The following is a 25,447-nucleotide window of genomic DNA, read 5'->3' as shown; positions in this document are numbered from 1 at the left end:
TTATTTTGTTGTCAAATATACTACTACTAACATGAACAGTGCCCTTGAGGATGTCTTGGAAATTCAGACTGTGGTACCATCTGAATGAGAGGGACACTTCAAATTCTGCAAACCTGCCTGTTTGGAGAGATTTTGGCGATAGTTTAGTGAGGAAAGGAACAAACCCAGTTGTGATGTTTTGGGGGGGGGGGTTATGTTTTATTTAAAGGCCTATTTAGGTCGTCAACAAAGAAACATAAAGTACCTGACATATAAACTTTGGTAACAATTTTAATAATTTTGTGGAGGTTTAAACTGCTGGAGTCAAATTGAACCCAAACATAAAAGATGTTCGTAAATTTGAACATAACAAGAGGGTTAAATTGACTCATAATTTCAACAGCAACTCAAAATGTGTTTTCATGCCAGGAATCACTCTGACAAAGTGTGTTTTAATGTTTCCAGTTGGTGGATAGCTCATTATTGGAATGAAACTCTACATGTAGGGTGTCTTTCTTTCTCTCCTCATTTTTAATTCCAGACAGACTTCCAAGCTCCTCTTAAAAGCAGAGGGTTAGGCCTGCAGTGACACTGAGATCACGTCCTGAGCTCCCAGATGTTACGAGCTGACTTACAGGTGATAGGTGCTGCAGCGCCGTGGCTGATGTCATCTGCCCAAAGCTCCCATTTACTGTGAGTGTGTGCCATGGAGCTGACTGGGCCATGACTCACGAGATGCCGCTGTACCTGACCCACCGCTGACATCACCGCCGTGTGTATCTGTGTGTGTGTGTGTGTGTGTTGAGGAGGTGAAGGTGTGATTAAAGTATGCATTTCACTCTATTTGTTTCTCTGTATATTCCTGTAAGACACATACTGAGTATAAGCTGTACTAGGGCTGGGCAACATATTAATATTGATATTTTGTTACATGAAATTAGATAAAATCTGGGGTTTTGGATTTTGTAATACAACAAAAGTGCTGTCTTTCCCTGGTTTTGAAGGAATACTTTTCCCATAATGCATACTGTTTGGATCAAGTACTCTTCATGTGTTGCCTTCAACCCCTAACAAATGTTTTACTCACAAACCTTCACGGTGAACTTGCCATCTCCCACGCCAGGAGCAAAAACGAGTTTGTAATTGCACAATTTTACAACAGCAACTGCTTTATAAACCAAGTCTCCGGTATCCAGCCGTGTGCTCAGTGCAACACACGGATTTTACTAAAAATAATGCATTATGGGTGTAATTTCCCTTTAAAGGCTGCACTGCATCAAATTGAACTGCTCGAGCTCTTCACTTACTCGCCTCTACTGGCTCGGTCAGCATATCCTCTTTACTGTTGCGTGTAAATATGAAACCACACATAGTCATCCTGATAATATCATCCAAGTATCAATACCGAGGTATATGGACCAAAAAAAAAAACAAAAAAAAACAGATGCATCATCATTAAATGGACACAACTCACTGAGAAACAAATGCAGACACTGATGGACGGTCATGACCCCTCAGTGTGACTGCTGCCTAAAGAGGCGACCGCGCCCCGGGGGAAACCAGAGAGAGCGCTGACAAAAACTGTAACAACAGTGGCCGAGGCGCGAGTGTGTGACGAGGGTGACTGAGCGAGCAAAACCATTTTATTTACAAGTATTTTATCATCAGTCACAAAGGCACAGATACGAAAGCTGGGCTTGAAAGCGATGAACGACTACATGTTAGCACAGATGGAAACAAAGGTAATGAACCGGAAAAGGAAGTGGAGACACTTTTAAACAAGCAGTCATGTGATTTTTTTTTTTTTTTTTTTTTTTTGTTTTAATTATTATTTTTAGCCCAAGCACAGCCAGGTAAGCAGTGGAGGCTAATGTGAGACGAATGAGAGCAGCTTGGCCAGCGATGCCATGCACACCGGTGAGTCTAGGCTCAATTTATCTCCACAAACGTGTCCTTATGAAGCTGCCAGAAGAATTTGCGGCAACGTCCCCCAATGACTTGCATCAATATCACTGACACCAACTTCCAAAATTATTCAAATCTGCACGAATAAGGATGTGACTAAGGTGCGTTGCGTCTCGTCAGTCCATTTTGAGAGTGATAATATTCATCAGGATGACGTACACATTATGAGTATAGAAGTGTGTGTGTGTGTGTGAATGTGTGTGAGTGTGTGTGTACGTGTGTGTCAGCAGTGAGTCATCCTCCACAGGGGGTGCCAGCACACCAGGGCATTACATAACACTCTCAGCTCTGATCTCAGCGCTGTTACCGCTGCTTGGAAAAACCACCTCACCTCTGCACCATCACACTCTTTTCTGATCAACCTGACTTCATCCTCCAGTTAAATATACACAACTGGGTGGAGAGTTACGGATTAAAGCTGCACTAGGCAAAAAAAAAATTTTCAGGCAGAAATGCATGCCTTATCAGTCCAAACCACAAAGTGAAGCTGCAGAAGAGAGCATCGTCGCATCCCTGCTGGGTTTCACTCGGTTTGCCCAAATAAAATTCTGGTATCGGGTTTAGACAAACCTCCGCGCGGAGAGGAGTGACAAATTCAAAGTTTGGGAAAAAAAAAAAAAGACAAACTTTCCTAAACATCAGTGAGCAGCTCCGTCCAGAGCCTCCTCGGCGTTACATCCTCTCCCTCTCTCATCTCTTCAGCAGGCTGTGTCGTAGTTTACTCCCATCACAATACAGCATTTCTGGGCAGTGGGGTTCAACTTTTTCTTTAGGAGCTGCCAAAGTGCAAAGCGGTGCACTGCTTTTTTTTCTTCTGTCTTTTATTTTGGAAGAGCATACACAGTCTAAAATGAAGTAGACACTGAAAGTAGCGGTGCATCGACCATATTCAGCTGATAAATGCTCCAAAGGGTCACTGATGATATAGGACTTAGTAAGTTAGTAAATTTAAGCGCAGTGCAATGCAGCGATTGCATTAGCAAACGGTGGTGATGTCATTTGTGTGAAATGTGTAGCCTGAAGGTTACGGACGCAGGCTTGTGACTGAAAACCCGCCGGAGGAAATGCAAACAGGTGAAGTGAGAGAGTTAACGCCCTTCCCTCTCTCAAAATACAGCCAATGTGCATCTCAGCGAGGCGCTTAACCCCTAAATTTGGAAACACACTAACATCTTACGATCAAATGTTTTTTTTTAGCATCACTTTTAAAAATGTAGAAACCAATCATCCATCCATCCATCTGTGCTTTTTCTCTTCTCAAGGTCACAGGGGTGAGCCTATCCCAGCATGCTTTTTGCTTAAAACACAAATTCAAAATGAAGTCTGATTTTCTATTTAACTCATTTCACCCTCCGCTGTTATTTGCCACATGCATCAGCCGGCCCGGTGGTGCTCGAGCCCTCCGTCCCAACAGAGCAGCCACATTGAATTTTTAATGTTTCCTGTAACTGAATCTAAGACCAATACAACAACAGGAGAAAGCCTTTTTTCTGATTAGGCACACTGTAGCTAATTAAGTTGTCCACTATCAATGGGCAGAAAAAAAAAAAAAAAAAAAAAAAAAAAGAACAGGGAATTAATTGCCGAGGGACATCAAGCCCAACTGTGTTGAGAAAAGACAGGATGCACATTGTCCTGCCAGCCCTGCTCTGTGTTAATGCAGGAGCTGATATTGTGCACAAAGAAGCCTGTCGCTGCACAGGGACACACACAGGAGCCCCAATCACGGCATTCAGGACGTTTTTACGCTTTTTAACACGTTAAAATGTGATTATTGAATTTGTTTCCGGGCGTTTTCCGGGTTCACAGACACACTGAGAGCAGCTGAAGGGCCGCTTGTCTGTATCTGACGCTGCACCTCTGACCTTTGACCCCCGTGCAGGAGGAGAAGGGAGGAGAGAAAAGCGGCTGGAGTTTTGTGAATGAAGCCTGACGGTGAAACACTGAGCTGGATTCTGCTGCTTCTGCCTCCCACCGCTCCCCAGTGTCGGGAAAAGATGATCCTCTGGCGAGACACGTCTTTGACATTTACCTGCCACACTGACTTACTGCTGCCTCCCTGACAAGACAGCTCATCATAACACACACACACACACACACACACGCTCACACGCTGTCACTGGGTGTGTGTATGTGTGTGAAGCGCAGACAAGTGTACGTTCAGCAGGATTTAACTCTCTCTGACAACTACGGGGTCATACGCTAATACAGTGCTGCTCGGAAATTACGCACGTACACACATATACACACACCAACACACACACACACATACGTACACATCCACAAAAGTCATGTTTTGCCCTGCATGTCAACATTTCAGCCACTATTAGCTTACCTTGTCATTTAAATTTAAACATGTTCCTATCAAAACTCTCTCTCTCCCTCTCTCTCTCTCTCTCTCTACTGGCACCCCCCCCCCCCCCCCCCCCCCCCCCGCCCCCCCCTCTCTGAGCTAGTGTGACAGATGTAAGTTGAGTGTTATGATAAGCGGATGTCCACACACAGGAAGTGACATATAGGGAAGTGAGGGGTTGAGGTGGTGACTGGTCACTTCCTGTTTGCCTTCGCACCTTCCCTCCTCCCGTCTTCCCGTCCACACACACACACACCTCGTCCTCTGGCCTTAGAATAGATGTAACGTCAACACTTAATGCACTCCTGGACAGCTTGATTGCCAAATTCATGTTTGAGCTTAGCCAACGTTTTTACATTGCAAAAACTTAATCTTCAATTCGATACCTTTGCTAGTAACCTTGAATTTAAAGGTTACTATATATATATAGTAACCTTTTAATTCACTGTTATATAGTAACCTTTTAATTCAAGGTTACTATATATATAGTAACCTTTTAATTCACTGTTTAAATATCTGTTCTGGCTTTTATTCCTTATATTCCTTATTAGTGCATATCAAATCAGATAATGTGTGATATGCATGTGAAAACAGAATAATTCAAAGAACTTGTAATTGACTTTTTTTCTTGTCTTTGTGTGTGTAATCAACTTGTGAATTTTTATAGTGATATCTGAAAGTAAAATGTTGAGCCCCTTTCCCCTGTGTGTTAAAAAGGGTGTTTTTTGGTATTATATGGTCATATAAAGGTGATTTTCAAAACTTTCCACCAATGGGATTTCTTGGGACTTTTTTCTCTCACTCAGGACAAACTGAGGATACAAAATCAGTTGAGTTTGCTTCTCTTGCAATTTGTCCTAGGCTGACCCCAATTTTGGCCTAAAATTACTGGACAGGAAACACTTTGATTTCAATAGACGCAATCCAATGAGTAATAATATACAAAACCTGTTTGACTGCAATTTGCAATTAATTTATATCAAACAAAATATGCAATACTGACTAGGATTAGGGGATAATTACATGTAAACAATGCAAACACAAACAGGTCTTGTTTATTTTGATTTGTATAGATATAGTCCAGTAATTTTAGGCCAAAATTGGGGTCAAACTACGACAAATTGCAAGAGAAGCAAACTCAACTGATTTTGTATCCTCAGTTTGTCCTGAGTGAGGGGAAAAAGTCCCAAGGAATCCCATTGGTGGAAAGTTTTGAAAATCACCTTTATATGACCATATAATACCAAAAAACACTGTTTTTAACACACAGGTGAAAGGGGTTCAACATTTTACTTTCAGATATCACTATAAAAATTCACAAGTTGATTACACACACAAACACAAGAAAAAAAGTCAATTACAAGTTCTTTGAATTATTCTGTTTACACATGCATATCACACATTATCTGATTTGATATGGGCTAATGAGGAATATAGGGAATAAATGCCAGAACAGATATTTAAACCAGTTATACAGTAACCTTTTAATTCAAGGTTACTATATATATAGTAAACTTTTAATTCACTGTTTAAATATCTGTTCTGGCATTTATTCCAATTAGCGCATATCAAATCAGATAATGTGTGATATGCATTCTCTTGCAATTGTCCTATGTTTTTTTCATAAAATGACTTGGCTAATAGACAGATCAACACACAGATGGATTGGCCTATGCAATAGTAAAATGGCTCAGACTTGACTGAGGCTGTTGGAAAACATCTGTCTGGAGTCGAGTCAGGTCTGTGTGCAAGTCTGTCATTTTACCGCAGCGTTGTAACACCAAAAGTCAGAGCCAATATATGTAATGTTTTTGTTTTGTTTTGTTTTTTTATTGAGTTCATCTTTCTGCTTTCTGCTTCGGAGCGCTGGACCAATCAGTGCAAAGTATGTCACCTTATTTTTATCTGTAACTGCAACCCCAACATCGGGCCAATGATCTCACCACAGAGTCTGATCAGCTGTATGCAACATGCCGCGAGCGAGCAAACAAACTAACAAAACAACAAAACAGAGAGCAATCTGTAGACAAAAACAGAATCCACGTTTCTGTAAAAAAAAAAAAAAAAGAAAAAAGAAAGAAAGAAAGAAAATGCTGATGCCAGGATTTGTTGTAGCTGAGTTCGAAAAATCTGTGATATAAGTACATTGATTTTTTTTTTTTTGTTTTTTAACCTAGTTACAGGTTACCACTTGTGAGCAAAGGTCAAAGCCATGGCACCCAGATAACAGATTAAAAAATGTCCCCTTGGCACTTAAATGTGAACATAAAAGGACAAATTATGAGCGAGAAACGAACGAAGACAGCGAGAGAAAGAAAGACAAAAGGAAGATTGTCACTGAGAGAGAAATGCAGAGTCAGAGAGCACTGAGGGTCTGTGTGTGTGTGTGTGTGTGTGTGTGTATGTGTGTGTTTTCTGTCTTTAATGAAGCGGCTGCGTTCTGGTTTGTTCGCTCGTTCGCGTCTCGTTCACGTCTAGGAAATGAAAAGGACATCATTAATAGAACCAGGCCAGCGGTGGAAACTCCCTGCTCCTTGTCCAGTTCTTTTAAATGCATGGGAGGAGAAACAGAAGTACTCATTTCAGAACAATGAGTACCTAACAGACCGCAGCCAGTCAAAGTGTGTGTGTACGTGTGTGTGTGTGTGTGTGTGTGTGAGAGAGAGAGAGAAAAAGAGAGGGGAGAGGTGAGTGTGTGAGAGGTGTGTGAAGGATGAGGCAGGCAGGCAGTCTGTCATGTCACCTGCACTGTCACACTCATCCACACACTCTCTCACTTACACACTCCCCCACTCACACATGCGCACACACACACACACACTAACACACCCACACCTGCTTGCCCTCACACACATAACCACTCTGGCAGGGCGTTGCCTGTCTTCCTTCACCACACAAGCTGCAGAGGAGAGCGCAGAGCCTCAGGTTAATTTAATACCACAGTGCGTGCATTAATCTACTATCACAGGACTAACACACACACACACACACACGCACACACACTAATCTCTGCTGCCAAAAGGCCATTCATACCAGCTCTACACCTGGATTACATGCTTTTATACAATAATCTAGGATGAATAATTTGTTGTGTGTGGCTGGTGGAGTTTGCACGTTGCACAACAGTTTTAATAATTTACTTTTCTGTTGTATCTTGTTTCCCTCAATCTGACGCATCCACTGCTATCAATGCATATAAATTACAGAAGACGTATTCAGTAACTTGTTAAAACTGGGGTGTGTGTATGATTGCTGCTGCACCTGTTACTCGAAAGCTAACATGTCGTGTCGCTGCATTGCATTCTGGTCTATTGAGGCTGCTGTGGGTGGAGGAGTTTGTGTCTCTGCCTCTTCTGCAATGGATTTCTCCCTCTGTGGTTGTTGTGAAACTGTGAGTTGAGAAAGAAGCCCGTGCTCTTTGATTCTGACAGTAAAAAAACACTTGACACCTCCTCATGCCCCCCCACGAAAAACTGTTCATGAACACACCGCACTACACCACATTACAGCCGACTGTGGACATGCAGCACGTTCTGCACCTGCTGAGGAGAAATAACCCTCCATACCAGGAGGGGGCAGTAGTCTCAACAAGGCAAACTGGAAGGACTGGGGTCAGATAAAGAAATAACTTTCACACCATTCTGAACCTGTTCAAGAAGGTAGCACAACAACATCACAGCCTGATTTCCATTTTTCTTCTCGATCAAGCTCAACAGCCAATCAGAACGCTCTCTGCCACCGATTCAACTGTAGCTGCTGAAATGTCTCACCGTGAGGTCTGATGTAACTGTCTCCTGTGCTGCTGAGGCAGGGTCAGACCCAGACTGGGAACAGACAGGTACAGCAAATCACTGGGGATTTTTCGAGCTCTCTCATTACGGATGCTCCATGGATCTACGGCCCAACGCACCTCCCAAACACTGTAAATACTGCGTGGGACACGGTTGATTGGCTTCCTGCTCCTGCAACATCAGTTATTCAAAGTGAAGAGGCTTGCAGGCTAATCACAATGATGTAGTCTGCCTGCCTGTGTGACCTGCTTCCCTGCGGGCTGACAAATAGCCTGGGGTACAAGTGGTCTGGATTTGGGTGAAATATCTCTTTAATAGCCTTCTGAGTCTGAGGGCTTAGATGGCAGACAGGTTTGAGGGCAGGACCTGGAGTCAGGCAGAAAATAGCTCAAGGAGATATGTGTGTGTGTGTGTGTGTGTGTGTGTGTGTGTGTGTGTGTGTCAGTGCATGTGTGAGAGTGAGTGTGCGCGTGCGTGTGTGTGATGGCTGAAGGCCGTCTTGCCAAGAATAAGCGATTAAGAGGAACAGGGCTGACCCCGTTTTCCAGCACTCTGTGAAGGAGACCCGGGGGGATAAAGACTGGGGAGCTTACATAAGCTCTCCTCCCAGAGGACACTCACATATATAACATACACTGTCACACACACGCAGACACACACAGACAGTATAGGCCTGCTGAACGCACTACCAGCTGCGGTTTGCTTACACAAACCATGCAAGATAAAACAGAAAAGGAAGACACAGTGATAAGCGAGCTCTGGGGGATCCAGCAGGCATAGACATGTATAATCTTTAAAAGTTTGTACCAGAATCCATTTAAAATGACATGCTGTAACCATCAAGGGCTGCTTGACACCTCCATTATTACAAGTGAAGCTTTTAACATGTATATTGTGAATGGCAGCTAGCAGCAGTGTGTCTACTGTATGTATGTCTGTCTGTGTATATGTTGTTGAAAATAGACCATCATCATTATGGGAGGATCATCTCAAATAGGTGAACCTAAAAGACCTAATTTTCCTGGAAAATATATTTAAGTTTGTCTCCTTTGTAAACATCCTGTTTGGATACAACCGGAAAACTTAAAGAATATTTTTTTTTCCTTTTCAGGAAAATGTGTGACATCTGCAGTGGCTCATGCTTTGAGAAGGCGAATCAGGTGAAGTTTTTCAAGGCTTTTCAAACACATCCAATGTAGAGGATCAATTGAATAGAATAGAATACTTCATTGTCCATTTCATTTGCACATTTAAATGGAAAATTGTCTTTGGCACTTGCAGAAAACAGCATTAAAATACTGAGAAAAAAAAAAAAACATCTAACAGACATCTGTTCTACACCTTAAAACACAATTAAAACACACCATACTGTGCAGAACATGCAGCATTCACGGACTCGGCTCATATCTCTGTTAAGGATGACCACAGCAGGTCGCACAGATTCTTCCTGACTCAGGGCACCTTAAGTCTCCTGCCTGGTGGCATCAGCTGGAGCGATGGGTGAAGGTGCTGGGGAGGGTCGCTGTAGACCTGAATTGCCTTTTTTTCGTTACGTGAACTGAGAGTAAAGGTTGTGGAGTTTGGTTTTCTCCTGTAATTGCGCTGACCCGGGTGACCACCTGAGCGAGTTTGTTTTTGTTTCTGACCGAGGGGTTCCGAGAGGTGATGTTAAAGGTCAGAGCGCTCTCGAACGTTCCGCGTGTGTTTTCTGATGATGACCAGCTGCTTGCGCTCCATCCAGTGTTTGGGTCCACGGTTAGCGAGCTTAACAAGGGGCAAAAACAGACCGAAAGCAAACCCGAGACACGGCGAACGACATACTGTAGGTCTGGACGGGGTTTTAAGCTGCGCTGGATCCGTCGACCGAGCTCAGGACGAGGAGGAGGAGTGAAAATCAATCTGATAGCTCGAGTTTCCACGCCAGGGGCCACACAAGAGCCCAGCTGACCAGAGAGGAGCCGATTCAATTTACCTAAGAACCCAGCTGTTACTCAGAGACAGAGAGAATGTATATGTATGTGTGTGAGTGTGAGTGTGTGTGTGTGTGCCAGGAAAAAATGCAACACTAGCACTTTCCTTTCTTCTCCCTGACTTGCCTTTATTCCATTTTTTATATGGCTGCTCCATTTTGCCAGACAGAAGAAGTGAGACTGAGACACTGAATGTCTTTGGCTTGCTAAATGAGTGTGTGTGTGTGTGTGTGCATGTGTGTGTGTGTGTGTGTGCGTGCTCTCCCGCATGCCCAGAGTGCTTTGGCTCATGACAAGCTATATGCTGTCCATACATCACCTGCATGTGACTCTGTGATTTCATTATGTGAGCAAATGGACTGCAGCACACGGCCTGGACCAAACAGGTTCCTTACACATTCCTACTTATATTTCCTACTTTCTCACTGTAATACTGCTCTAATTCCAATCCAATCCAATCCACTTTATTTATATAGCACAATTTAACAAACACAAGGTTTCCAAAGTGCTGCACAGCAAGATAAAACACCACAAAATAACACAACAAAAGCAGAATAAAAAGGTAAAAAACACAGTAGGATAACACAATAAAATAAGATAAGATCAATTAAAATAAAATCAGATAAAGTAAGTAATAATAATGATAATAATAATAATAAAATAATAAAACAGAATAGGATAGAATAAATAAAATATATAAAAATATTAAAATAAAATAATTAAAAAAAATAAAAATAAAATAAAATAAAATAATAATACAATTATAATTTTAATAGAATAAAATAATGTAAAATGCACTGCCCGCACAGCATAAAAGAAGAAAAAAAATTCTAATTGGCTAATGTAGGCCCAGTGGGACAAATCCAGCCCTCCTCAAAATTATTTTAGCCTTTCAAAAAGCAATAGTAATAGAAAGTTATATAGTAAAAGGAGAGATTTGGCACTGTTTTGATTCATTTAGAGATAACCAGACTGCTGTAAGACATAATCAGCACAGTGATGATATGAAATGTGATACCCACTTCTATCCTTTCTAAATAATCAATGATTAGTCATGTTTTCTGGCCAGCAGCCCATCACTGTTAATGCCCTGCAGTAAATCACAAACCTACATGGTAAAATGTCTGGCCACCTTGGACTATAGGTTTTTTTTTCTGTTCAAAAATCAAACAACGAAATGCAAACCATGCTCATTTAGACAGCGTGCTCATGTAAGCAACACACATGAATGAGAGATACCGAGTCCCACCCAATCCTCGAGCACCACCTGCCCTGCATGCTTTTATTCTAGTCTTTCACACCTTATCCAATTTAAAGGCCACACACTTCTGCGCACACCCTCTTCAGGTAGATCTGTTTCAACCAATCAGCGTTTAGCCCTTAATTGGATCAGGTGTGCGAGAGCAGAGCTGGAACAACAGGTTGCGGGACAGGTGGTCCTCGAGGACTGCTTTGGAAATCACAGTTCAATTCCCACCAGGGTTGACCGTGCTTGTTTGGACAAAAGCATCAGGCTCACGCTGAGGTCCAAGCTGTGGATGAGGAAGCCCAGAGGACTGCATCACAGCTTTCCACATGACAAGCACAGACACAAAGCAGTAAGACCGGAGAGCCAGCACAGATTGAGAAGCAAAAGGTAGGAGAGATCCGTGTCCCCGGTTCACAGCGTTTGCCTGCAGTTGTCCTGAACTGAACCAAACGAAAGGTCCCCTTCCACAAGTTTACTGCAAACACGGCTTCGGACCACTGGCTAATTACACCTCAGATCAGATGAGATGTGGCACCCAGGGCGAGAGAAGGTCAGGCAGCAAAGCCTCCTCGGGGCCTTGGAGCAGGACCGAGCTGCCGCTGGACGTTTGGTTTTTTTTTTCCTGCGTGGACGGTTCAGACAGCGCAAGACGAAGTGAGGCTCTGTCCACGGGGCATTAGTGTTACTGGAGGAAGTCTGAGGATGTGATGCAGAGACTTCACTCCCACGGGAATCAATGATAACTGTTATTATTACAGAGAGCACGTCCCTGCGGCAGTGTGTGTCGCCAGGCAAATCACCTACTCTTTTAATTTAACTTCCACATCCTCTATCAATTCTTGTACTGTCTGGCTGAATGCTATTCGATCTGCTTCTGTTTTGTTTTTCCAACACCTTCTTTTTAGGTAGTCAACGCTTTGCAGCATCTTCCAAGTTTTTCTCTGCAGCAGGACATGGAGTAGTGAGTGATTTCCTCCCAAATTTTGTGATTATGTTTTGATTTCTTAAATCGGCGCCAAAAAGGAGCATCATCCTGGAGCCTCTTCTTGTGTCTGGTGCCTTGATTCAATTTTAGACATTACTGTGTGCTGTTCGCTGAGCAGTTTTTCCATGCTGAATTTTTTTAAAGAGGAAGCGTTTATGATACATCCCCTTCACAAATTTATGGAAGTGAAAAAGTAACACATGTACTGTATTCCATCCACACTGCTTCACATAATGCAGACGTCCCATCTGGGCCACTGTTAATTATGCAACGGGGTAGGAGGCTGACTTTTTTGCCCACGGGCCACAGTGGCTTGAGAATTCAACCTATCAAAAGCCAAATTAACTCATTCATGAGGCAAACTGTGTTCTTAATAGAAAGAAGCCCACAAAGGATGATAGCCTCCTGATCAAAGTGACTGGTGGGGAAGACAAGACTGCAAGATCTGCAGCATTTAGCTAATGGTTTATGTTCATTTCCAACTCGGGCTGAACATGAATTGAATTCGAGCGCCATTAAATGCACAAGTCAGCTAATTTTGTTGAGAGCAAATGAAAATATAGTGTAGCTGGTGACCACCTTGCTAATGACCACAAAAAAAAAAAAAAAAAAAAAAAGCCCTCCCCTGTAGTGAGCAGACATGCTGCAGTGGAAGACCAGAGGCCAGAGAGGAGAGAATGCAGCCCAGTGAAGAGCCATGCTGCGTTAATCAGCACTAAAGAGGTCGGAAAGGTCGCGAGCTGGCCACTGGCGCCCATTGACTGGGAACGAGCAGCGACAAAGCATGGAGAGGCCACTGTGTGAGGGGGGAGGAGGAGGAGGAGGAGGAGCAGGAGGAGGCAGGGTGGCACAGTGTGTGTGTGAGGGGGGAGGAGAAACTCTGAGCACATGGCATTTGGAGACGTGACACACTTAAGGGGAGAAAGAAAGCATGGCAGCTAGCCATGATTGAATAGTAACAGTTCTGAGAGTTCGAGCGGCTCCATTCCCTGCAATAATTTTTTTTTTTTTTAACTTCAGGTCACGTTGCGCTTGTTTCTTGTTTCTTGTCCAACTCAGCCTGAGGATCATTTTATTCTCCGAGCAACATAACTGGTCAAGAATTTGTCACGACGCATGAAAGTAGGCTACACATCTCATGGATTATTAATGAGTAATAGACATTTACTTTGCTGCAGCTTCAGTGTGTATCGTAATGAGGCCTCGCCTTGCTAAGCAACACTGCACGGAGCCCACTGACTTAAAAGGAACTGTCTAAAATCTCCTGTTGCATACTAACAACAAAACAGGATGTAGGCTAGCGGGGAAATACAGAAACTATCATCACATCAACCATCTAGTACAAAAACATCTTTAGTTGACTAATTTTCGCCTTGTGATGATTAATTTTGGATGTGAAAATGCACCTAGCAGGTATCCCGAGCTCGTGGATGCAGGTTTTGAGGGCGCTGAACGGCTGTCCATCAACACAGCGGTGCCATCAAACCTGACGGGCATGCATTTCCATTTTAGTTATTCCAAATCCGGATCGAAATCTCTTTATTTACCGAGTGCAAAAAGATGTGCAGAAATAGCATCAGCAGCTTACACATGGGCTTTCTTTTGAGCACACTGAACGACCTGAAGGGGTGGATCCTGCCAAAATGTGTGAGGAAAAACTCCCACAAACTCACTCCAACTGGCAGGTGCAACTTTTTTTTTTTAAAGGAAATAACATTATGGTCAAAGTGAATGAAATTAAAATGCTCTAACTGGAAGTGTTCCGCAGAGTGCAGCAGTTTGGTTTCTTTTTATTTAATTTTTTTCACACACTGCAACAACTACACAAGCAGACACCTTAAAGTATTACCTGTCTAGCACAAAACCTTGTAAATTCACCACGATTGAGGCTGTTATACCAGCTCCAGCCCGGCTGAATGCAGTGCATCCGAAGGCGATGGTGTTGCTGGTTTACTGCGCCCGCCACACTGACCCCGTTTCATCTCAACAACAGCCACCCGCTGAGCCGGAGAGCACACGCTCCTCGACAACAAAGGGCGATGCGGTAAAGCTCGCGAGGCTATAATCACCTAATCGTGGCCTTTGATGAAAACGTCAACAGGTTTAGGCGGCGCGCGGCATAAGAGCTACACACGGCGCGCCTCGCGTCCGCCTTAAATCCGTATAGGAACCTGCGTCTTCCACAAAAGCGGGCTCACACTGCTTTGAGACAAGCCTGCAGCGATTTATTCATGAACAGCTGCGTCGCAAAATTTTCCCAACACACAGCACGCACGCCATGTACACTTACATATTTGTATTAATAATATATGTATATAATAGAGAGAGAGATGTCTAGTATCCTGCCTATTCAATGGTTTGCATTGTCCTATATGTCATTTTACTTTACACAGTGGCTTGGCCATTTGTCTCTGCTAGACTTAGTTGCAAATATTAAGCTTTTATTAAATATCTGATACTGGTCACTGTCATTCACCCACATATGGATGCTTCTCTCCAAATGCAACTACATAAAAACAGTCTGTAAACCTCAGAATTTTCTTTGCACATTTTATTTATTCGTTTAACTGTTCAATTATGTCTTTTGTGAACAGCTCTTCATTTAAAGGCAGTATTGTATCCCAAAGTTCCCCTGCCTGCCATTCAATGGGGTGAGCGTGGGTGGGGGTAGGGTGTTGTGTATGTGTGTGTGTGTGTGTGTGTGTGTGTGTGTGTGTGTGTGTGTGTGTGTGTGTGTTGGGGGGGGGGGGGGCGCACTCTTCCTTTAAGAGCTGCTAACAAAGAATTTCATTAGTCTGCATTTAAATGGAGTTTTAATGTCCCAAAGTCTAAATGCTCTTTCAGAGGCTTTTCCAACCTCCCAGAAGTTAACAGCGGGAAAATACTGGATATTTGTAGAAGTTGGAGCGCCATAAATCCAAAGATACTGCTATCAGCAAAGGTGTTCAAAAACCCATTTTAGTTGAGTCCCATTCTCTGTGGCAAAGTCCTGTAGATTTATCGTATCTGCCAAATAAACCAGTTTCCTCTCTGCTTTACACCCGGCGCCTTTCTATCTTTGTTGATCCATGAATACTGATTTATTCTGCTCTTTTAACTTAACCCAAATCACTCAGGATATGAACCTCAGCTAAATGCCTAAAATGTAAACATCAACACACACACATAAACACACACGCAGCCACACACACACACACACAGCTCCTGCACGCCTGCTGTCTGTCTGTCAGACCTGGTGCACATCTGGAGGATGAAGTCCCCTAACCAGCTTATTATCCAGCCCCAGATTCCTGTGAAATGTGCCTACGCGACACTTTACACGCCATACACACTCACGGCGCGCTGTGTGCCTTATGATCGACAATAAACAAACAATAAATAGGCAGGCATGCAGAGGATGACACTTTTATAAAGCATTTGAGGTACTGGGGATTTGGGCTTTGTTTTTCCGTCCCCTTAGGATCTTCTGTGTTTTCCGCTGAAGTGACAGCTATTGGTGAGAGCAAATCTAGGTCATCGCAGGCCTCGCGTTTTGAATGCTCGGCATTAGTGGAAGTCTGCGGTGCAGTCGCGTTACAGCACGGCGGTTTTCCAAATTTTGGTGGCTGCAGAAGTTTAACCCCCGCACTTACACTGTGAGCAACACGATCAACAAGTGGCAGGATGCCCATTCATCTCCTGCAGAGCTGAGTGACCCAGGAGACCAGGCGGACACGCGGACAGGCGATAAACTTCATCGAGCTGCAGGCACAGAGACGCCACGTCCACAGGTTTAAACCAACCCTTTAAATGTGCGTGAGATGGTTATGATTTAGTCTGGGTTGGCTCAGATTAAAATTAGGGGAAGAATCTGGACCTGTTGCAAATCATTTTCCTCATTTAGGCATATTTCCAGCGCCGTCTGAAACTGCTGGTTTTAAATTGTGGCAGTTCTCGGTGGTAAAGTTACCTGCAACTGGACTTCACGTCACGTTCGTCACCAATCAAGAGACGATCAGATTTCTGTGCTTCCTTGTTTCCCTACCGATATTATTTTAGTTAAATCAACGACAGTTTCACCTGGCAAGCGCAAGATGGATGCGAAATTGATGACAGACGGCCAAAGCCTCCCAGTTCTCTGCAGCTTTAAACTGAAAGACAGCAGGAATCGTCTCGGAAACAATGACTGGAGAATATTTTCATTCATCACCAATGGGTCAATGATAAGCTCTGAGGTAATTCAAATTATATATATTGTATTTTTTTTTGTTGTTGCTATTAATGCTATCTAAATTGTGCTTGCAAGCTATGTCAACTTGTCAAAAAAGTAACACTATGAAAGGCTGTAGACGGCTACTTGAATGCATTTTATAGTCAAAAAGTAACTTAAAAGTGTGACTATTAACAGCATGGTGATTCTAACACTAACTTTTATATGTCTGCACTGATGTGTGTGTTGCTGAGTGCCTACACAGATATCACCAAACTTTATTTATAGAGCACATTTTGTACAATCAAACGCAAATCAATCCAAATCCCTCTATGATAAACCTATCAGAGTGGCCAACCTGAAAAGACCATGAGCTGGTAGGGTTGCTGGTTCGAAAATCCTGAACCAGCGAGGAAAGCCTGGCCAGGGAAGGCGTTTACACACTTCCTTTAGCAAATCCTTCACTCCAAAGTGCACTCAGTTTTCCTCGGTGAGGCTTCTCATCGGCCAGCAGCAGAAGACTGTGTCTGTGCCGAGCAGCTCCCCGGTTTGAATGTGTCCGACTGTGTGAATGTGAAGCAGGGTGTAGCTGAGAAAGAGCATGTGTGCTGAGCAAACTTTTCTAGGGTAAATAAAGGAGAAAAAAAGTCCTGCAATGTCACCTAAAAACCCTGAGGTCAGATAGAAAGAGGTTGACAAGATACGGAGAGATGTCAAACCAGAACCAGTAATTAGATGGAGGATAAGACTGGCAGCAGGGTTTTATTTCATGGACTTTTCTCCTTAACCCCTGTGAGTCAGAAAGCATTGTAAGAGCTGTCATTATGTCTCTGCACCAGTGTCACCGAGACAGATTTCCTCTACATTTCCTTGATGATTAATGTGGTTTTGATTCTGATAATGACGCAGTGTCAGCCGGAACACAAAAGACCACAGGGCAGCCCAAGTCTGAGCTTCCACTGGCTATTATGCGTTACGGGCAACCTCAAAAAAGAAATACAGGACACTAACGTGCATGCATGTTCTCACACATTTTCATGGCTATTTTGCAGGACAGCAGGGTTTTGGGAGACAGCGGAATGACACAATTTGGGAGGAAAAAAGACAAGTGGAGGTGTGTGAACATCCAACCGTAAGACCAGGTGTAGTAGAAAATAGCAGAGTCATGAAAAGTGGTTCAAAAAAGATTATCCACACTGGATTAGAGCTCTCTCCTAACACTTTATTTAATACAATTTTAAGTTTCAACCCTAAGGGTATGCCAGGTAAATAGACTGCAAAATGCATCGCATTAAATAAAGTAGTGCTGAAATGTTTCGTCGGTTAATCAAAAGGGGAAATTAATTGATTACACTGCAAAAACGCAAAATCTTACCAAGATTATTTGTCTTATTTCAAGTCAAAAATGTCTTATTTCTAGTCAAAATATCTCATTACACTTAAAATAAGACATGATCACCTCAGAAGTAAATTGTTTTTAGACAGTTTTCACTTGTTTCAAGAAAATTTTCACTTGAAACAAAAACAAGTTACTTCTGATGTGATCATGTCTTATTTTAAGTGCAATTAGATATTTTGACTAGTAATAAGACATTTTTGACTTGAAATAAGACAAATAATCTTGGTAAGATTTTGCGTTTTTGCAGTGTATAGTTATGATCGATTAGCTGTTTGAGTCATTTCTCAAGTAGAAATAACAAACATCCTGGTTACAGCTTCACAAATGTCACATTTCTCTGTTTAATGTACTATTATTAAATTAATACTGATGGTTTGTTTTTTATTTGTTTTTTTTATTTGTTTTTTTTTCTTTGTTTTTTGTGTTGCGGGTCAAAGTAAATAAACCATTCTAAGATGTTACTTTGGCATTTTGGTCAATTGTGGCCAACCCATCAGGGCAATGCGGTTAAGCTCCTCTCAGTCAGCCCTGTCTTGTCTCGGCGGGCGCTGAGAGATGAACCTCTTGACGGACACAAGGTGAGAAAAGAGAGACACGAGCCGCTGCCTAGAGAGGCTGAAGACACGACTGAACTCCTAAAGAGGCAACAATTATGTCTTGGAGCTTTGTTTTGCAGTAACAGAGATTTGCAGGTGATCCTGAATGCCCTTTCCACTGACCTCCCATCCACAACTGCTTAAATTAAAGCAATGTCAAACTTCAAGATTTGGGAGCCCGCTAGATACGGGGTTCAGGTTCACCCACGAGTCTTTAATCACACGAAAACACACTTTATCTACCTCCTGACCTCCACTTCACCCTGGTTGCCACAATCTTCAAGAAAAATGAGACAGACGGAGCCTCAAAACAGCTTAAAAAAGCATTATGATGGACGGCAGAGGACTCCCACTGTGCGCCTATAATTCCAGACGAGCTTTAGTTATCACAAATGGTTATTTCAAATGGCTCGTTTTTTTCATTCGCACGTGAGAACTGCATGTAATATTCATTATGCTATGCATCCTTTTTTCCCTGGTGCCAGACAGAGGCTATCCAAAGAGGTAATCAGGTACTATGAGCACGTTCAGCTTATCCTTTCATAAACTAAATGTACACCAGCTGATCTGTCCCTATGGAGACGCTGCAATGCAACTGCTGAAGCCATAAGCCCAAAGCTGAATGTTTGTCGAGGCCTAAGTGATGCTGCACAGATGAGGAGCAAAACACAACATTTTCCTAGTGTTCACTCTTCAATAATCAGAAAATACAGATGATTAAATTCTGCTAAACCTGATTTTTTATATGCGAGGCTTTTCACACTGATAACATTAAACATTTTCAACGGCGACTTTTATGCCAGCAATCATTTTTTAACAAGAGGCGTCTTGCACATTTTGCAAATGTGGATTTCTCATTTTGGCCCGAAACTTTTCTTTCAAGTCATGTCTGCAAATTTAATCTCACACCTCTTTTCTAGTTCTGAGTTTTAACAGGGAAAAAAAAAAAAAAAAAAAAAAAAAAAAACTCTCCTACCTTATCAGGAATAATCTGTGTGAGCCTGATTTATGCTCCAGCAGGTACTTCTGCACTGGGTTTGCCATGACCTCATACACAGTGCCTTCTCCTCCATACTATTCTCACCTGCTCAGTATTCACATCACACACACACACACACACACACACTTTTTTTCTCTCTCTGGCAGAAAACTCCTGGGGAAATGGGTCGGAGAACTGTAGACGTTCGCCGGTTAAAAAGAGCTACTTAGCATCAGTGGCGCTGAGCATTGTGATGTGCAAAACATGACATCTGTGTGTTTAGCTGTGCCTTTGCTGAGGAAAGTTGCCGCGGTGACACAAGCTAGCCTGTGGGGGAACTGTGTATCGCCGTGAGCGGTTTCCACATCTGTGCTACACCCAGCTAAAGTAAGAGCGGAGCCAAACACACTCACAAACACACCGCTATCATGTCAAAACCACGGCGTGATGACCCCGTTAAACTAAGGTCAACTGCGAGGTAAGAGCAACCAAAATGCCAGCTTTGCAGGTAAGACAGAGCCATATAATTAACTTTAAAACAAAATTAGATGTACGTTTACATGCTTAGACTGCTATAAATCACTAGGAGTCATGAGGGAGTTACCTGAAAGTGTTTTAATATCAATAATAAATTTAAATATCCATATTTAAGTAGTGACATGTAAGTATATGAGCCAAGAACCCATGAGTAAAAGAGTAAAAGAACCCAACTGCATTTGCTTTAATGTGTCTGAGTAGATATTTTGTTTATATATTTTTTTTTTTACATCCGATTAGTCTCTTTTCTGCTGAGCCCTACTAATTTTGTGGTTTTAAGTTTCATCTTGTTTTAGGATGTTAAAGAAGCTGACTCAAAGTCAAAATATATTGAATATTATAGGAATTCGGATGTTTCTCTATGTGCGTACAGTACGATCAAGAGGGTTTAATGAGGACGTTCTGAAAATTTGATGCTGTTGGTTCAAATTAAAGCTATTGCATTTTTCAAAAAAAATCCATCGCATCATTAACTGCTGTAACCGGTCACTCCCCCTTACTTAAGAGTTATTGAAATCCTTGCAGCCGGGCCAGTTTGCAGCATTTGAACTGGAAAGCCTCCACTCAGCAGGTTTTGCCTCGTATGAATTAGAGCAGCAGCTGCTGTCAACCAGTCAGGGCGCAGCGCTGTGGCTGTGCTGCAGCCTGCCAGGACACAGTCTTCAGAGTCATTCAATTTAACTAATTTAATTCAACCTTTACCAGAACTAACTGTGGAATCCAAACTTCCTCTGCAGGGTAATTCAAAAGCACGCAACCCAGACCACACTCAGCCCTTGTGAGTGGGTCTGAGCAGCCACTGGTCTGCAGAATTTCATATCCAGGGCACAGCTGGAGGACGGACAGAGCTCCTCCTCCTCCCTGCCTTCTTCAATAACTGTCTCTCCATCTTCTCATCCAACGGGCTACTTCACACCATCGCCCCGCTTACATCATGTTACTTACTGTACTTCTGGCAGGGAGGAGAGCTGACAGGGCGAGCCCACCAGCCTACAGTATGTCAGGAGTTGGCAGGTCTGTGGCAGCGGCCATGCCGAGCTCTGCGGGCAGCAGCCTGGCACGTAGCCTCGGCTGGCACGGCAGCTCTGTCCTCACTAAATGAAGACCATCCACCGCCGTCTGGACGCCGGGCGGCCAGCTAGCTCGCTTTGAACGCCTGTCAATAAGGAGAGCGTCAAGCTGGGAGAGGGGACTTTGCCCGGGTACCAGAAAGCTGGCAGAGCAGTGGGAAGGCTTGGTACTTGGGTGGCACAGAACCACAACAAGGGAGCGATCTCCATATGCTAGCAGCCGTTAGATTAAAAAGCTCAAGTGAACCTCTGGATTGGTCGGGGGGGGGGGGGGGGGGGGGGGGGGGGATGTGCAGCTGCGAGCGCGACATTGTCAAGGGATATTACCTTGTGACAGAGCCGCTCTGTGTTTCTTGGTGCAAATTCAAAGCTTTGGTCCTCGCAGCGTGATCTGGGCCCGGGTCCCAAAAAGCGTCTTAGATGATCTTTGGTCTGTCAGCTTACAGTGGAGCGAAGATTTTCTGAGCAGCGAGATGAAACGCGATCCAGTTTTGGTGCATTTCATAAACTTATTACTTCTAGGGTGCGCCATTCTTCATCTCTTAGAGCAGCCTAACCTCTGGCGCAGGAAAGGCTAAGCGGGTCAGGAAGAAAGACGTCTCTGTGTAGCGAGTAAAAAAATATTGCACAGTCTGAAGAGCATAATGAGATGCTAACCTAGTTTTCCTTTCCAGGTGTGATTAGAGAACATCAAAAAGCAAGGCTATTGTATGCATGGCAGGCAATAAAGACAATAGCATAATCCTAAGCCTGCTGGCATACAAAGCAAACTCCCCAGATGTATAGGCAGTCTCTGAGTGGATGTGCACGTGTGTGAGTATGTGTGTGTGTGCGTGTGCGTGTGTGTGTGTGCGCCTGTTTACCCAGTCACACAATGCAAGGAGGTGGGGAAGGAAAACACGGGGACAGGCAGGACCTTCCGAGCGCAGTTTAGTTAAATGTCAGGCACGTTCTGTTTGCTGGTCGAATGAAATGTCACAAAGGCAAGGCGGCCGAGAGGCTAGACTGACACACACACACACACACACACACACACACACACACACACACACACACACACACTGCTGAGGTGTACCTGGACCACATGAATGCCAAACAAACATGTATAATTAAAACGCCTTTTGGCAACAAATTTACTTAATATGGCACAACAGTTGAGGGATGCTAAGGGATTAAACGCCACAGCCGTCTGGCCTGCGAGATGCTTTTTTTTTTTTTTCAGTGTTTTTTTTTTTTTTTTCCTTTTTTTTTTCTATCAAATACCATTAAATTGGATGTACACTTAATGCTTTTAAGTGTGTGCATGTGTCTGCGTGTGTTTTGGCCAGGGTTTAAGTGGCAAATGAATATGTGTGCGGCAAAGAGCATTAGACATTATACACTTCAAGGAGAATCCATAATTACATTTAAACAAGTTCCTACAATTTATCCTTTTTGTGCTCTTGTACTTTGAGGTTTTAAGTCTATTTGACCAAACTATAGTTGTTCACTTTATCTTAAATCACATCCATTACATAATAAACAGGAAACAGCAAATTATAGGGCCATTTGAGTCATCCAACATAGAGGAGACAAGTAACCTAGCTTTACTTTGTGCCATTTATTTTGAAATTTCTATTTTTTTCTTGTCGAAAAATGTGGTTTGAACTCCTCTCCTCCTCCTTTTAGAAATGCATAGAAATGATCACATGTAATATTTTCTTTTCTAAGATATAACTTTTATTCTTTACTTGAGCGACATTTTGTTTTCACAAAAAAAAAAAAAGATTTATCCAGCAGCACCTTTACTTTTGCTTACATAAAATATGAGCACAGTAACAGCACCTTTACTTGAGCAGTATTGTTTCAGTGCTCTTTCTCCCTCGTTCTATAGAGGAACCAGCTGTGGTCAAGTCAAGTCAAATTAATTCACGGTGCGCTTTTAAGGAAACAGGCTGGACGCAAAGTGCCTTACAGAGGATATAAAGACAAATTTTACAAAAAACATTTCTAACTTAACGTCGGGTAGTCATAGCATCGGTGTGTGTGCTCTGCTTGGATTTGCACTGCAGAACAGGTTGCTCTATAAAGAGGTGCTGGACTGGGGCTTAGCTTTCCTCCCCTGAAGTGTGTTATAATATAATTGTGCTGAAGGGCTTCATGCTCGCGCCACGGGAGGAGAGTTTTATATCGAAGCCTGCCTGCTGTAACTGTGTCAGGTGGTATTTATGAGACGTTTCATGGGGCTGGAGCCCAGACACACCTGCTATGAAGGGCTGGAGCAACACACACTCCCGCACGCCCACGCATGCCAACACTGCAAACCCAAAATTTGGGAGTTTGTGATGCTTGTGCGCTTGTTCCCTCTTGCTTTTAAGCGGTTGTTTCCGCCTGCGTTCACACTGTTTGTTGGTCCGCAAAGCGTGATGAACCTGTCGAGAGCTTTTCGTGAATACATCGGACTTGTGCCGACGTCGAAGTGAGCGGGAGAGGAAGGAGAGGAGGGAGACCGGTGAGGCACAGAGGAGCAAAAGGCAGCGCTCTGTGGTGACAGATTGGCCACGGAGCGCATGTGCCAATTAAGTGAAATTTTTAGCTACTAAGGAAATACTAAATGTTGCAGAACATCCTTTGAAAATATGTCCAAATTGATTCATTAGTTTCACATGCATTCACTTTTTTTTTTTTTTTAATTTTCAGAGTAGCACAAGTTTATTTCAAGAACAGAATCACACCTACACAAGGAGCGTACGGGGATTTGGCTTGGTGCAGAAACACACTGACAGCTAGCGTACTAAATTAAGTATACACTGACACATGGAGGAAACAGACAGTGAACTATACATGTGCTTAGAATATATTTGTGTTGAGCATATGCAGCAGAAAAATGGCACTGCCTCGGTGAAATGATTAGGGTTGGAAGGTGAAAAACTACAGCTGCTGCGAGAGACGATGCAAAGACTGAGGACGGACGCCTGCTCTCTCCACCCGGTGCCGAGCCTTAACCGAACCCTGTCGGAGTCAAAGCGACTGGTGACTAATGAGCCACTCTCTCCACCAGCTCACTACAGGTTGGTGAGATTAACTCCAAAGTATCTGTGAGCTCACATTAAGATGCCTGGTGCGTGAGACCAGAGGGGGAAAACAAACGGCCTTGATGAAATCCAGTCTGGGTGGAAAAGCTGCGGCGCTGGAGCTGCACCTGGGCCAATTCGCTTACACTGATAACCCAAAAAAGGTAAACTGCAGCTTAGCCAGGCGATTGCTTAAATTTCATACTTGATGTCAGGGTAGGAAATTCACTTTTTCAGGCCAACGGCTACACTGGCTGGCGGCTTAATACCTGATTCGAAGCGGGGTTCGGCTAATATGGGTGTTTTTTAAGGGCTCATACCAATAAAAAAGTTCACCAGCATGCTGTGCCACTATTCAGTATCTGTAACTTCATCATTTTCATGCCAAAACACAAGTATTCAGTGGTTTTGACTCTTACCATGGTGGAAAAACCTTTGAAAGAACATTTCTACTATCAAGAGACACTAAAGCTCTAAAACTGAACACATTAACAGTAAATGAGTCATTAATTTATAAGAAAACAAACTCAAAATTGCACAGTGAATAAAATTTCATTGCACGTTTTATAAACCGCTTTTATGCAGCTAAAGGCCAATCCAAGATATCAGCAACAGAGGATAGAACTGGCCCACATCTGATTAAATTTATCAGTAAATATGCAATGGGATATTATTAGTCTGACCCTAATTAGAAGTGTGAAAGAGGCAGTCCATGCCAAAGAAGAGAATTTACTATTTCCTCTGCTAAGATTAGCACAGCATAATGAGGTAAAAATTTTTGCATTCATAGATCCATGCTGTGGCTACGGGATTATCCTGCAAAAAGTCGACTGGGGGAATTCGGTGGTCGTTTTACATCTTATGACTGCTCATTTGTGGCATGTTTGGGTTTTAACTGATATTTCAGGGCCTGTATAATCACACAGTTTTCAGAGTGAAATGCTCTTTATTGAGACAATGAGTTGGACGTCTAGATAAAGGCTGCTCACCTGGTGATGTCTCAGCCTCGCCGTTCAAAACCAAAACTTTTACCTGCATGCGTCTGAGCGCGGAATCAGTTTTTCCATCCCGCTCATGAACCATCGAGATAAAACTGTAACTTATCCAGGCTGTCGCTGTGGTTTGATATTTGATGTGTCTGCAGCTGACAGCTCACGGTGCTGAGCGAAGCTGACAGTTTACCTAGACAGGTGTAAAGATAACACCGTGCTTCCTCTGCATGCGCTCTGCAGCGGCGCGCCACCACAGCAACAAAGCTACCACCGCTGCTCGAGATAATATAAAACTGACAGAACAGCATAACTGAGCTTTTTTTTTTTTTTTTAGTTAAAT

General features: G+C 43.1%; 1 protein-coding gene across 2 annotated transcripts in view; it reads right to left on the bottom strand.

Annotated features, from left to right (window-relative positions):
* Window positions 1-25,447, bottom strand: part of zeb1a (zinc finger E-box binding homeobox 1a) — an 86,020-nt gene that overhangs the window by 44,011 nt on the left and 16,562 nt on the right. The window lies entirely within an intron of this gene.

This window comes from Myripristis murdjan, chromosome 17 (assembly GCF_902150065.1).
Source record: "Myripristis murdjan chromosome 17, fMyrMur1.1, whole genome shotgun sequence".
Lineage (NCBI taxonomy): Eukaryota > Metazoa > Chordata > Actinopteri > Holocentriformes > Holocentridae > Myripristis > Myripristis murdjan.
This window is presented reverse-complemented; position numbering and strand designations above follow the sequence as displayed.